The sequence below is a fragment of the Tachypleus tridentatus genome, unplaced genomic scaffold (assembly GCF_004210375.1).
Source record: "Tachypleus tridentatus isolate NWPU-2018 unplaced genomic scaffold, ASM421037v1 Hic_cluster_1, whole genome shotgun sequence".
In the NCBI taxonomy this organism is placed as follows: Eukaryota; Metazoa; Arthropoda; class Merostomata; order Xiphosura; family Limulidae; genus Tachypleus; species Tachypleus tridentatus.
In genome coordinates this window covers 802,795-814,419 of record NW_027467777.1, presented here as the reverse complement: position 1 = coordinate 814,419, position 11,625 = coordinate 802,795, and positions in this window count along the sequence as shown.

Below are 11,625 nucleotides of genomic sequence, written 5' to 3'. Positions count from 1 at the left end.
ATGTGCGGTAAAAGGCGAGAGCTTATGCGGGAGAGTTCCGCGTGGTACCCTAAGTACCGTCGAACTCGTCGTAGCGTGTTCCACGGCCAATCTGTCCGAAGGGCAGAAAGAAACTGCGGGAACTCGGCGGGAGCCGGTAATCGAAATGCCGACGATAACCTCGGTAGGCGGCGGGTGCCGGTAGTCGAATCGACAGTCCTGCCGCCAACAGCCTGCTGACATGCCGATAACGCTTACGCTACGTCCATCGTCGATTCCAGTCAAGCTCACCAGTCCCCTATATATAGAAGGAAACTACATTTAATGCCATCACTACTCAAAAGTACGGCTTTTCTATGTGCGGTAAAAGGCGAGAGCTTATGCGGGAGAGTTCCGCGTGGGTACCCGAAGTACCGTCGAACTCGTCGTAGCGTGTTCCACGGCCAATCTGTCCGAAGGGCAGAAAGAAACTGCGGGAACTCGGCGGGAGCCGGTAATCGAAATGCCGACGATAACCTCGGTAGGCGGCGGGTGCCGGTAGTCGAATCGACAGTCCTGCCGCCAACAGCCTGCTGACATGCCGATAACGCTTACGCCACGTCCATCGTCGATTCCAGTCAAGCCTCACCAGTCCCCTATATATATAGAAGGAAACTACATTTAATGCCATCACTACTCAAAAGTACGGCTTTTCTATGTGCGGTAAAAGGCGAGAGCTTATGCGGGAGAGTTCCGCGTGGCTACCCTAAGTGCCGTCGAACTCGTCGTAGCGTGTTCCACCGCCAATCTGTCCGAAGGGCAGAAAGAAACTGCGGGAACTCGGCGGGAGCCGGTAATCGAAATGCCGACGATAACCTCGGTAGGCGGCGGGTGCCGGTAGTCGAATCGACAGTCCTGCCGCCAACAGACTGGTGTCATGCCGATAACGCTTACGCCACGTCCATCGTCGATTCCAGTCAAGCCTCACCAGTCCCCTATATATATAGAAGGAAACTACATTTAATGCCATCACTACTCAAAAGTACGGCTTTTCTATGTGCGGTAAAAGGCGAGAGCTTATGCGGGAGAGTTCCGCGTGGCTACCCTAAGTGCCGTCGAACTCGTCGTAGCGTGTTCCACCGCCAATCTGTCCGAAGGGCAGAAAGAAACTGCGGGAACTCGGCGGGAGCCGGTAATCGAAATGCCGACGATAACCTCGGTAGGCGGCGGGTGCCGGTAGTCGAATCGACAGTCCTGCCGCCAACAGACTGCTGTCATGCCGATAACGCTTACGCCACGTCCATCGTCGATTCCAGTCAAGCCTCACCAGTCCCCTATATATATAGAAGGAAACTACATTTAATGCCATCACTACTCAAAAGTACGGCTTTTCTATGTGCGGTAAAAGGCGAGAGCTTATGCGGGAGAGTTCCGCGTGGGTACCCGAAGTACCGTCGAACTCGTCGTAGCGTGTTCCACCGCCTATCTGTCCGAAGGGCAGAAAGAAACTGCGGGAACTCGGCGGGAGCCGGTAATCGAAATGCCGACGATAACCTCGGTAGGCGGCGGGTGCCGGTAGTCGAATCGACAGTCCTGCCGCCAACAGCCTGCTGACATGCCGATAACGCTTACGCCACGTCCATCGTCGATTCCAGTCAAGCCTCACCAGTCCCCTATATATAGAAGGAAACTACATTTAATGCCATCACTACTCAAAAGTACGGCTTTTCTATGTGCGGTAAAGGCGAGAGCTTATGCGGGAGAGTTCCGCGTGGGTACCCGAAGTACCGTCGAACTCGTCGTAGCGTGTTCCACGCCAATCTGTCCGAAGGGCAGAAAGAAACTGCGGGAACTCGGCGGGAGCCGGTAATCGAAATGCCGACGATAACCTCGGTAGGCGGCGGGTGCCGGTAGTCGAATCGACAGTCCTGCCGCCAACAGCCTGCTGACATGCCGATAACGCTTACGCCACGTCCATCGTCGATTCCAGTCAAGCCTCACCAGTCCCCTATATATAGAAGGAAACTACATTTAATGCCATCACTACTCAAAAGTACGGCTTTTCTATGTGCGGTAAAAGGCGAGAGCTTATGCGGGAGAGTTCCGCGTGGGTACCCGAAGTACCGTCGAACTCGTCGTAGCGTGTTCCACAGCCAATCTGTCCGAAGGGCAGAAAGAAACTGCGGGAACTCGGCGGGAGCCGGTAATCGAAATGCCGACGATAACCTCGGTAGGCGGCGGGTGCCGGTAGTCGAATCGACAGTCCTGCCGCCAACAGCCTGCTGACATGCCGATAACGCTTACGCCACGTCCATCGTCGATTCCAGTCAAGCCTCACCAGTCCCCTATATATAGAAGGAAACTACATTTAATGCCATCACTACTCAAAAGTACGGCTTTTCTATGTGCGGTAAAAGGCGAGAGCTTATGCGGGAGAGTTCCGCGTGGGTACCCGAAGTACCGTCGAACTCGTCGTAGCGTGTTCCACGGCCAATCTGTCCGAAGGGCAGAAAGAAACTGCGGAACTCGGCGGGAGCCGGTAATCGAAATGCCGACGATAACCTCGGTAGGCGGCGGGTGCCGGTAGTCGAATCGACAGTCCTGCCGCCAACAGCCTGCTGACATGCCGATAACGCTTACGCTACGTCCATCGTCGATTCCAGTCAAGCCTCACCAGTCCCCTATATATAGAAGGAAACTACATTTAATGCCATCACTACTCAAAAGTACGGCTTTTCTATGTGCGGTAAAAGGCGAGAGCTTATGCGGGAGAGTTCCGCGTGGGTACCCGAAGTACCGTCGAACTCGTCGTAGCGTGTTCCACAGCCAATCTGTCCGAAGGGCAGAAAGAAACTGCGGGAACTCGGCGGGAGCCGGTAATCGAAATGCCGACGATAACCTCGGTAGGCGGCGGGTGCCGGTAGTCGAATCGACAGTCCTGCCGCCAACAGCCTGCTGACATGCCGATAACGCTTACGCCACGTCCATCGTCGATTCCAGTCAAGCTCACCAGTCCCCTATATATAGAAGGAAACTACATTTAATGCCATCACTACTCAAAAGTACGGCTTTTCTATGTGCGGTAAAAGGCGAGAGCTTATGCGGGAGAGTTCCGCGTGGGTACCCGAAGTACCGTCGAACTCGTCGTAGCGTGTTCCACAGCCAATCTGTCCGAAGGGCAGAAAGAAACTGCGGGAACTCGGCGGGAGCCGGTAATCGAAATGCCGACGATAACCTCGGTAGGCGGCGGGTGCCGGTAGTCGAATCGACAGTCCTGCCGCCAACAGCCTGCTGACATGCCGATAACGCTTACGCCACGTCCATCGTCGATTCCAGTCAAGCTCACCAGTCCCCTATATATAGAAGGAAACTACATTTAATGCCATCACTACTCAAAAGTACGGCTTTTCTATGTGCGGTAAAAGGCGAGAGCTTATGCGGGAGAGTTCCGCGTGGTACCCGAAGTACCGTCGAACTCGTCGTAGCGTGTTCCACCGCCAATCTGTCCGAAGGGCAGAAAGAAACTGCGGGAACTCGGCGGGAGCCGGTAATCGAAATGCCGACGATAACCTCGGTAGGCGGCGGGTGCCGGTAGTCGAATCGACAGTCCTGCCGCCAACAGCCTGCTGACATGCCGATAACGCTTACGCCACGTCCATCGTCGATTCCAGTCAAGCTCACCAGTCCCCTATATATAGAAGGAAACTACATTTAATGCCATCACTACTCAAAAGTACGGCTTTTCTATGTGCGGTAAAAGGCGAGAGCTTATGCGGGAGAGTTCCGCGTGGGTACCCGAAGTACCGTCGAACTCGTCGTAGCGTGTTCCACCGCCAATCTGTCCGAAGGGCAGAAAGAAACTGCGGGAACTCGGCGGGAGCCGGTAATCGAAATGCCGACGATAACCTCGGTAGGCGGCGGGTGCCGGTAGTCGAACAGTCCTGCCGCCAACAGCCTGCTGACATGCCGATAACGCTTACGCCACGTCCATCGTCGATTCCAGTCAAGCCTCACCAGTCCCCTATATATATAGAAGGAAACTACATTTAATGCCATCACTACTCAAAAGTACGGCTTTTCTATGTGCGGTAAAAGGCGAGAGCTTATGCGGGAGAGTTCCGCGTGGTACCCGAAGTACCGTCGAACTCGTCGTAGCGTGTTCCACGCCCATCTGTCCGAAGGGCAGAAAGAAACTGCGGGAACTCGGCGGGAGCCGGTAATCGAAATGCCGACGATAACCTCGGTAGGCGGCGGGTGCCGGTAGTCGAATCGACAGTCCTGCCGCCAACAGCCTGCTGACATGCCGATAACGCTTACGCCACGTCCATCGTCGATTCCAGTCAAGCCTCACCAGTCCCCTATATATATAGAAGGAAACTACATTTAATGCCATCACTACTCAAAAGTACGGCTTTTCTATGTGCGGTAAAAGGCGAGAGCTTATGCGGGAGAGTTCCGCGTGGCTACCCTAAGTACCGTCGAACTCGTCGTAGCGTGTTCCACCGCCTATCTGTCCGAAGGGCAGAAAGAAACTGCGGGAACTCGGCGGGAGCCGGTAATCGAAATGCCGACGATAACCTCGGTAGGCGGCGGGTGCCGGTAGTCGAATCGACAGTCCTGCCGCCAACAGCCTGCTGACATGCCGATAACGCTTACGCCACGTCCATCGTCGATTCCAGTCAAGCCTCACCAGTCCCCTATATATATAGAAGGAAACTACATTTAATGCCATCACTACTCAAAAGTACGGCTTTTCTATGTGCGGTAAAAGGCGAGAGCTTATGCGGGAGAGTTCCGCGTGGCTACCCTAAGTGCCGTCGAACTCGTCGTAGCGTGTTCCACCGCCTATCTGTCCGAAGGGCAGAAAGAAACTGCGGGAACTCGGCGGGAGCCGGTAATCGAAATGCCGACGATAACCTCGGTAGGCGGCGGGTGCCGGTAGTCGAATCGACAGTCCTGCCGCCAACAGACTGGTGTCATGCCGATAACGCTTACGCCACGTCCATCGTCGATTCCAGTCAAGCCTCACCAGTCCCCTATATATATAGAAGGAAACTACATTTAATGCCATCACTACTCAAAAGTACGGCTTTTCTATGTGCGGTAAAAGGCGAGAGCTTATGCGGGAGAGTTCCGCGTGGCTACCCTAAGTGCCGTCGAACTCGTCGTAGCGTGTTCCACCGCCAATCTGTCCGAAGGGCAGAAAGAAACTGCGGGAACTCGGCGGGAGCCGGTAATCGAAATGCCGACGATAACCTCGGTAGGCGGCGGGTGCCGGTAGTCGAATCGACAGTCCTGCCGCCAACAGCCTGCTGACATGCCGATAACGCTTACGCCACGTCCATCGTCGATTCCAGTCAAGCTCACCAGTCCCCTATATATAGAAGGAAACTACATTTAATGCCATCACTACTCAAAAGTACGGCTTTTCTATGTGCGGTAAAAGGCGAGAGCTTATGCGGGAGAGTTCCGCGTGGGTACCCGAAGTACCGTCGAACTCGTCGTAGCGTGTTCCACGGCCAATCTGTCCGAAGGGCAGAAAGAAACTGCGGAACTCGGCGGGAGCCGGTAATCGAAATGCCGACGATAACCTCGGTAGGCGGCGGGTGCCGGTAGTCGAATCGACAGTCCTGCCGCCAACAGCCTGCTGACATGCCGATAACGCTTACGCCACGTCCATCGTCGATTCCAGTCAAGCCTCACCAGTCCCCTATATATAGAAGGAAACTACATTTAATGCCATCACTACTCAAAAGTACGGCTTTTCTATGTGCGGTAAAAGGCGAGAGCTTATGCGGGAGAGTTCCGCGTGGGTACCCGAAGTACCGTCGAACTCGTCGTAGCGTGTTCCACCGCCTATCTGTCCGAAGGGCAGAAAGAAACTGCGGGAACTCGGCGGGAGCCGGTAATCGAAATGCCGACGATAACCTCGGTAGGCGGCGGGTGCCGGTAGTCGAATCGACAGTCCTGCCGCCAACAGCCTGCTGACATGCCGATAACGCTTACGCCACGTCCATCGTCGATTCCAGTCAAGCCTCACCAGTCCCCTATATATAGAAGGAAACTACATTTAATGCCATCACTACTCAAAAGTACGGCTTTTCTATGTGCGGTAAAAGGCGAGAGCTTATGCGGGAGAGTTCCGCGTGGCTACCCTAAGTGCCGTCGAACTCGTCGTAGCGTGTTCCACCGCCTATCTGTCCGAAGGGCAGAAAGAAACTGCGGGAACTCGGCGGGAGCAGGTAATCGAAATGCCGACGATAACCTCGGTAGGCGGCGGGTGCCGGTAGTCGAATCGCCAGTCCTGCCGCCAACAGCCTGCTGACATGCCGATAACGCTTACGCCACGTCCATCGTCGATTCCAGTCAAGCCTCACCAGTCCCCTATATATAGAAGGAAACTACATTTAATGCCATCACTACTCAAAAGTACGGCTTTTCTATGTGCGGTAAAAGGCGAGAGCTTATGCGGGAGAGTTCCGCGTGGCTACCCGAAGTACCGTCGAACTCGTCGTAGCGTGTTCCACCGCCTATCTGTCCGAAGGGCAGAAAGAAACTGCGGGAACTCGGCGGGAGCAGGTAATCGAAATGCCGACGATAACCTCGGTAGGCGGCGGGTGCCGGTAGTCGAATCGCCAGTCCTGCCGCCAACAGCCTGCTGACATGCCGATAACGCTTACGCCACGTCCATCGTCGATTCCAGTCAAGCTCACCAGTCCCCTATATATATAGAAGGAAACTACATTTAATGCCATCACTACTCAAAAGTACGGCTTTTCTATGTGCGGTAAAGGCGAGAGCTTATGCGGGAGAGTTCCGCGTGGCTACCCTAAGTACCGTCGAACTCGTCGTAGCGTGTTCCACGGCCAATCTGTCCGAAGGGCAGAAAGAAACTGCGGGAACTCGGCGGGAGCCGGTAATCGAAATGCCGACGATAACCTCGGTAGGCGGCGGGTGCCGGTAGTCGAATCGACAGTCCTGCCGCCAACAGCCTGCTGACATGCCGATAACGCTTACGCTACGTCCATCGTCGATTCCAGTCAAGCTCACCAGTCCCCTATATATAGAAGGAAACTACATTTAATGCCATCACTACTCAAAAGTACGGCTTTTCTATGTGCGGCAAAAGGCGAGAGCTTATGCGGGAGAGTTCCGCGTGGGTACCCGAAGTACCGTCGAACTCGTCGTAGCGTGTTCCACGGCCAATCTGTCCGAAGGGCAGAAAGAAACTGCGGGAACTCGGCGGGAGCCGGTAATCGAAATGCCGACGATAACCTCGGTAGGCGGCGGGTGCCGGTAGTCGAATCGACAGTCCTGCCGCCAACAGCCTGCTGACATACCGATAACGCTTACGCTACGTCCATCGTCGATTCCAGTCAAGCCTCACCAGTCCCCTATATATAGAAGGAAACTACATTTAATGCCATCACTACTCAAAAGTACGGCTTTTCTATGTGCGGTAAAAGGCGAAAGCTTATGCGGGAGAGTTCCGCGTGGCTACCCTCTGTTCGGTGACATGCCGATAACGCTTACGCTACGTCCATCGTCGATGACAGTCAAGCCTCACCAGTCCCCTATATATATAGAAGGAAACTACATTTAATGCCATCACTACTCAATAGTACGGCCTTTCTATGTGCGGTAAAAGGCGAGAGCTTATGCGGGAGAGTTCCGCGTGGCTACCCTAAGTACCGTCGATCTCGTCGTAGCGTGTTCCACCGGTATCTGTCCGAAGGGCACAAAGAAACTGCGGGCACTCGGCGGGAGCAGGTGATCGAAATACCGGCGATATCCTCTAGGGACGACGAATCGAAGAACCGCCGCCAACCTTTTGGGCACTTTTCGCAACGGCTGAGCCTAGACGTACGTCCCGTTGGAGAAAGCTGCTGTTTGACCACGCACGCGCGAAACAGCCCGAGAAAATGGATTCCCCCGTCGGTAGGCGGCGGGCGCGGGTGTTTAAATTTCCCAATCGCTGGCACATGCTCTGAGACTCTGTTCGACTTGTACCGAGGCCAATGCGTGTACTCGGCGGGAGCAGGTGATCGAAATGCCGTCCACATCCTCTAGGGACGACGAATCGAAGGACCCGCCGCCAACCTTTCGGCACTTTTGCAACGGCTGCGTCTAGACGTCCGACCCGTTGGAGCAAGCTGCTGTTCGACCACGCACGCGCGATAGAGGCCGAGAAAATGGGTTCCCCCGTCGGTAGGCGGCGGGCGCGGGTGTTTAAATTTCCCGCTCGCTGGCACATGCTCTGAGACTCTGTTCGACTTGTACCGAGGCCAATGCGTGTACTCGGCGGGAGCAGGTGTTCGAAATGCCGACCGTATCCTCTAGGGACGACGAATCGAAGGTCCCGCCGCCAACTTTTCGGGCACTTTTCGCAACGGCTGCGTCTAGACGTCCGACCCGTTGGAGCAAGCGGCTGTTAGACCACGCACGCGCGAAACAGACCGAGAAAATCGGTTCCCCCGTCGGTAGGCGGCGGGCGCGGGTGTTTAAATTTCCCAATCGCTGGCACATGCTCTGAGACTCTGTTCGACTTGTACCGAGGCCAATGCGTGTACTCGGCGGGAGCAGGTGTTCGAAATGCCGACCGTATCCTCTAGGGACGACGAATCGAAGGTCCCGCCGCCAACCTTTCGGCACTTTTCGCAACGGCTGCGTCTAGACGTCCGACCCGTTGGAGCAAGCTGCTGTTGGACCACGCACGCGCGAAACAGACCGAGAAAATCGGTTCCCCCGTCGGTAGGCGGCGGGCGCGGATGTTTAAATTTCCCAATCGCTGGCACATGCTCTGAGACTCTGTTCGACTTGTACCGAGGCCAATGCGTGTACTCGGCGGGAGCAGGTGTTCGAAATGCCGACCACATCCTCTAGGGACGACGAATCGAAGGACCCGCCGCCAACCTTTCGGCACTTTTGCAACGGCTGCGTCTAGACGTCCGACCCGTTGGAGCAAGCTGCTGTTCGACCACGCACGCGCGAAACAGGCCGAGAAAATCGGTTCCCCGTCGGTAGGCGGCGGGCGCGGGTGTTTAAATTTCCCGCTCGCTGGCACATGCTCTGAGACTCTGTTCGACTTGTACCGAGGCCAATGCGTGTACTCGGCGGGAGCAGGTGTTCGAAATGCCGACCGTATCCTCTAGGGACAACGAATCGAAGGACCCGCCGCCAACCTTTCGGCACTTTTCGCAACGGCTGCGTCTAGACGTCCGACCCGTTGGAGCAAGCTGCTGTTGGACCACGCACGCGCGAAACAGACCGAGAAAATCGGTTCCCCCGTCGGTAGGCGGCGGGCGCGGGTGTTTAAATTTCCCAATCGCTGTCACATGCTCTGAGACTCTGTTCGACTTGTACCGAGGCCAATGCGTGTACTCGGCGGGAGCAGGTGTTCGAATTGCCGACCGTATCCTCTAGGGACGACGAATCGAAGGACCCGCCGCCAACCTTTCGGGCACTTTTCGCAACGGCTGCGTCTAGACGTCCGACCCGTTGGAGCAAGCTGCTGTTGGACCACGCACGCGCGAAACAGACCGAGAAAATCGGTTCCCCGTCGGTAGGCGGCGGGCGCGGTGTTTAAATTTCCCAATCGCTGGCACATGCTCTGAGACTCTGTTCGACTTGTACCGAGGCCAATGCGTGTACTCGGCGGGAGCAGGTGATCGAAATGCCGTCCACATCCTCTAGGGACGACGAATCGAAGGACCCGCCGCCAACCTTTCGGGCACTTTTTGCAACGGCTGCGTCTAGACGTCCGACCCGTTGGAGCAAGCTGCTGTTCGACCACGCACGCGCGAAAGAGGCCGAGAAAATGGGTTCCCCCGTCGGTAGGCGGCGGGTGCGGGTGTTTAAATTTCCCGCTCGCTGGCACATGCTCTGAGACTCTGTTCGACTTGTACCGAGGCCAATGCGTGTACTCGGCGGGAGCAGGTGTTCGAAATGCCGACCGTATCCTCTAGGGACGACGAATCGAAGGTCCGCCGCCAACCTTTCGGGCACTTTTCGCAACGGCTGCGTCTAGACGTCCGACCCGTTGGAGCAAGCGGCTGTTAGAACACGCACGCGCGAAACAGACCGAGAAAATCGGTTCCCCCGTCGGTAGGCGGCGGGCGCGGGTGTTTAAATTTCCCAATCGCTGGCACATGCTCTGAGACTCTGTTCGACTTGTACCGAGGCCAATGCGTGTACTCGGCGGGAGCAGGTGTTCGAAATGCCGACCGTATCCTCTAGGGACGAAGAATCGAAGGTCCCGCCGCCAACCTTTCGGGCTTTTCGCAACGGCTGCGTCTAGACGTCCGACCCGTTGGAGCAAGCTGCTGTTGGACCACGCACGCGCGAAACAGATCGAGAAAATCGGTTCCCCCGTCGGTAGGCGGCGGGCGCGGGTGTTTAAATTTCCCAATCGCTGGCACATGCTCTGAGACTCTGTTCGACTTGTACCGAGGCCAATGCGTGTACTCGGCGGGAGCAGGTGTTCGAAATGCCGACCGTATCCTCTAGGGACGACGAATCGAAGGTCCCGCCGCCAACCTTTCGTGCACTTTTCGCAACGGCTGCGCCTAGACGTACGACCCGTGTCATGGGTTTCATTTATAAAGCAAAACTGTGAAGAAACAGGACACGAACATTAAAATATAAGTATCGTTTGTATGGATAACACTGATCTGGAATTAGCACTTAAAGAAACCATCCACATTAAACAACTTTAATCTACACCGAATATCATGTAGTCTTCATTCAAATAGCACATTTTAAAATATTTACAGCATGTTTTATTGTCAGTAATTTACTTTCCGTGTATTTTAGTTTCACATTATCGTAATTTCAGCAATATATTTTATTTAGTTAGTTAGAAATTACGTCTTTCTATTTTGCTCTGTATACTGAAGATGGAATATGTAAAATATTGAAAACTTTACCTCTGTCCCCTTCTATTGTATCAAAGTATTTCTTCATCTTCAATACAGTTATACAATTAATCGTCAAACATCATTTTCGTTCGATACAATGATTGCTAATATATTGATATGACCATATGTAAACGAACTGTTGTCTGTATGCTGTGACTCTGAAAATTAAAGTTAAAAAGGAAAATCTTGAAATGTGCTTCCTTTCAGAATGCAAACTTCGATACATCATTCCAAAGTTTCTCCATTTTAGTGAGCAAAACTTTGAAAAATTCATTATCTTATCATATTTGTCTGAAGAGAGTATCGGTTTGTTTGAATTTGGCTCTATACTGCACGAGGGCTATCTGCTATAGCCGTCGATAATTTAGCAGTGAAAGAAAAGAGGATAGGTACCAAGTGATCACCACTCACCAACCACTGTTTCACAGAGGAACTGTGGGATTGCTTGTAACAATGAACCGCCCAGTCACGTATCATAAAGGGTGAGCATGTTTCGTAGAACAAAAGTTGGGTCAAGAATTTCGAACAAAACATCAACAGAACATAATTTTACTGGAAAAGTTCAAAGTGTACTGTACTAACCATAGAATCGTGGAAACCAGAGTTGATTAAACCGACGTACTAAACAAGTGGAACGAAGACAAATTGTTCAGTGTGAACATGTCCAAAATTTCAAGCTAAGTTGACTGACTTACAGCATTCAATTCTAGTTTCATCCTTGTGACCACATTGTTAACTAATATAATTATAA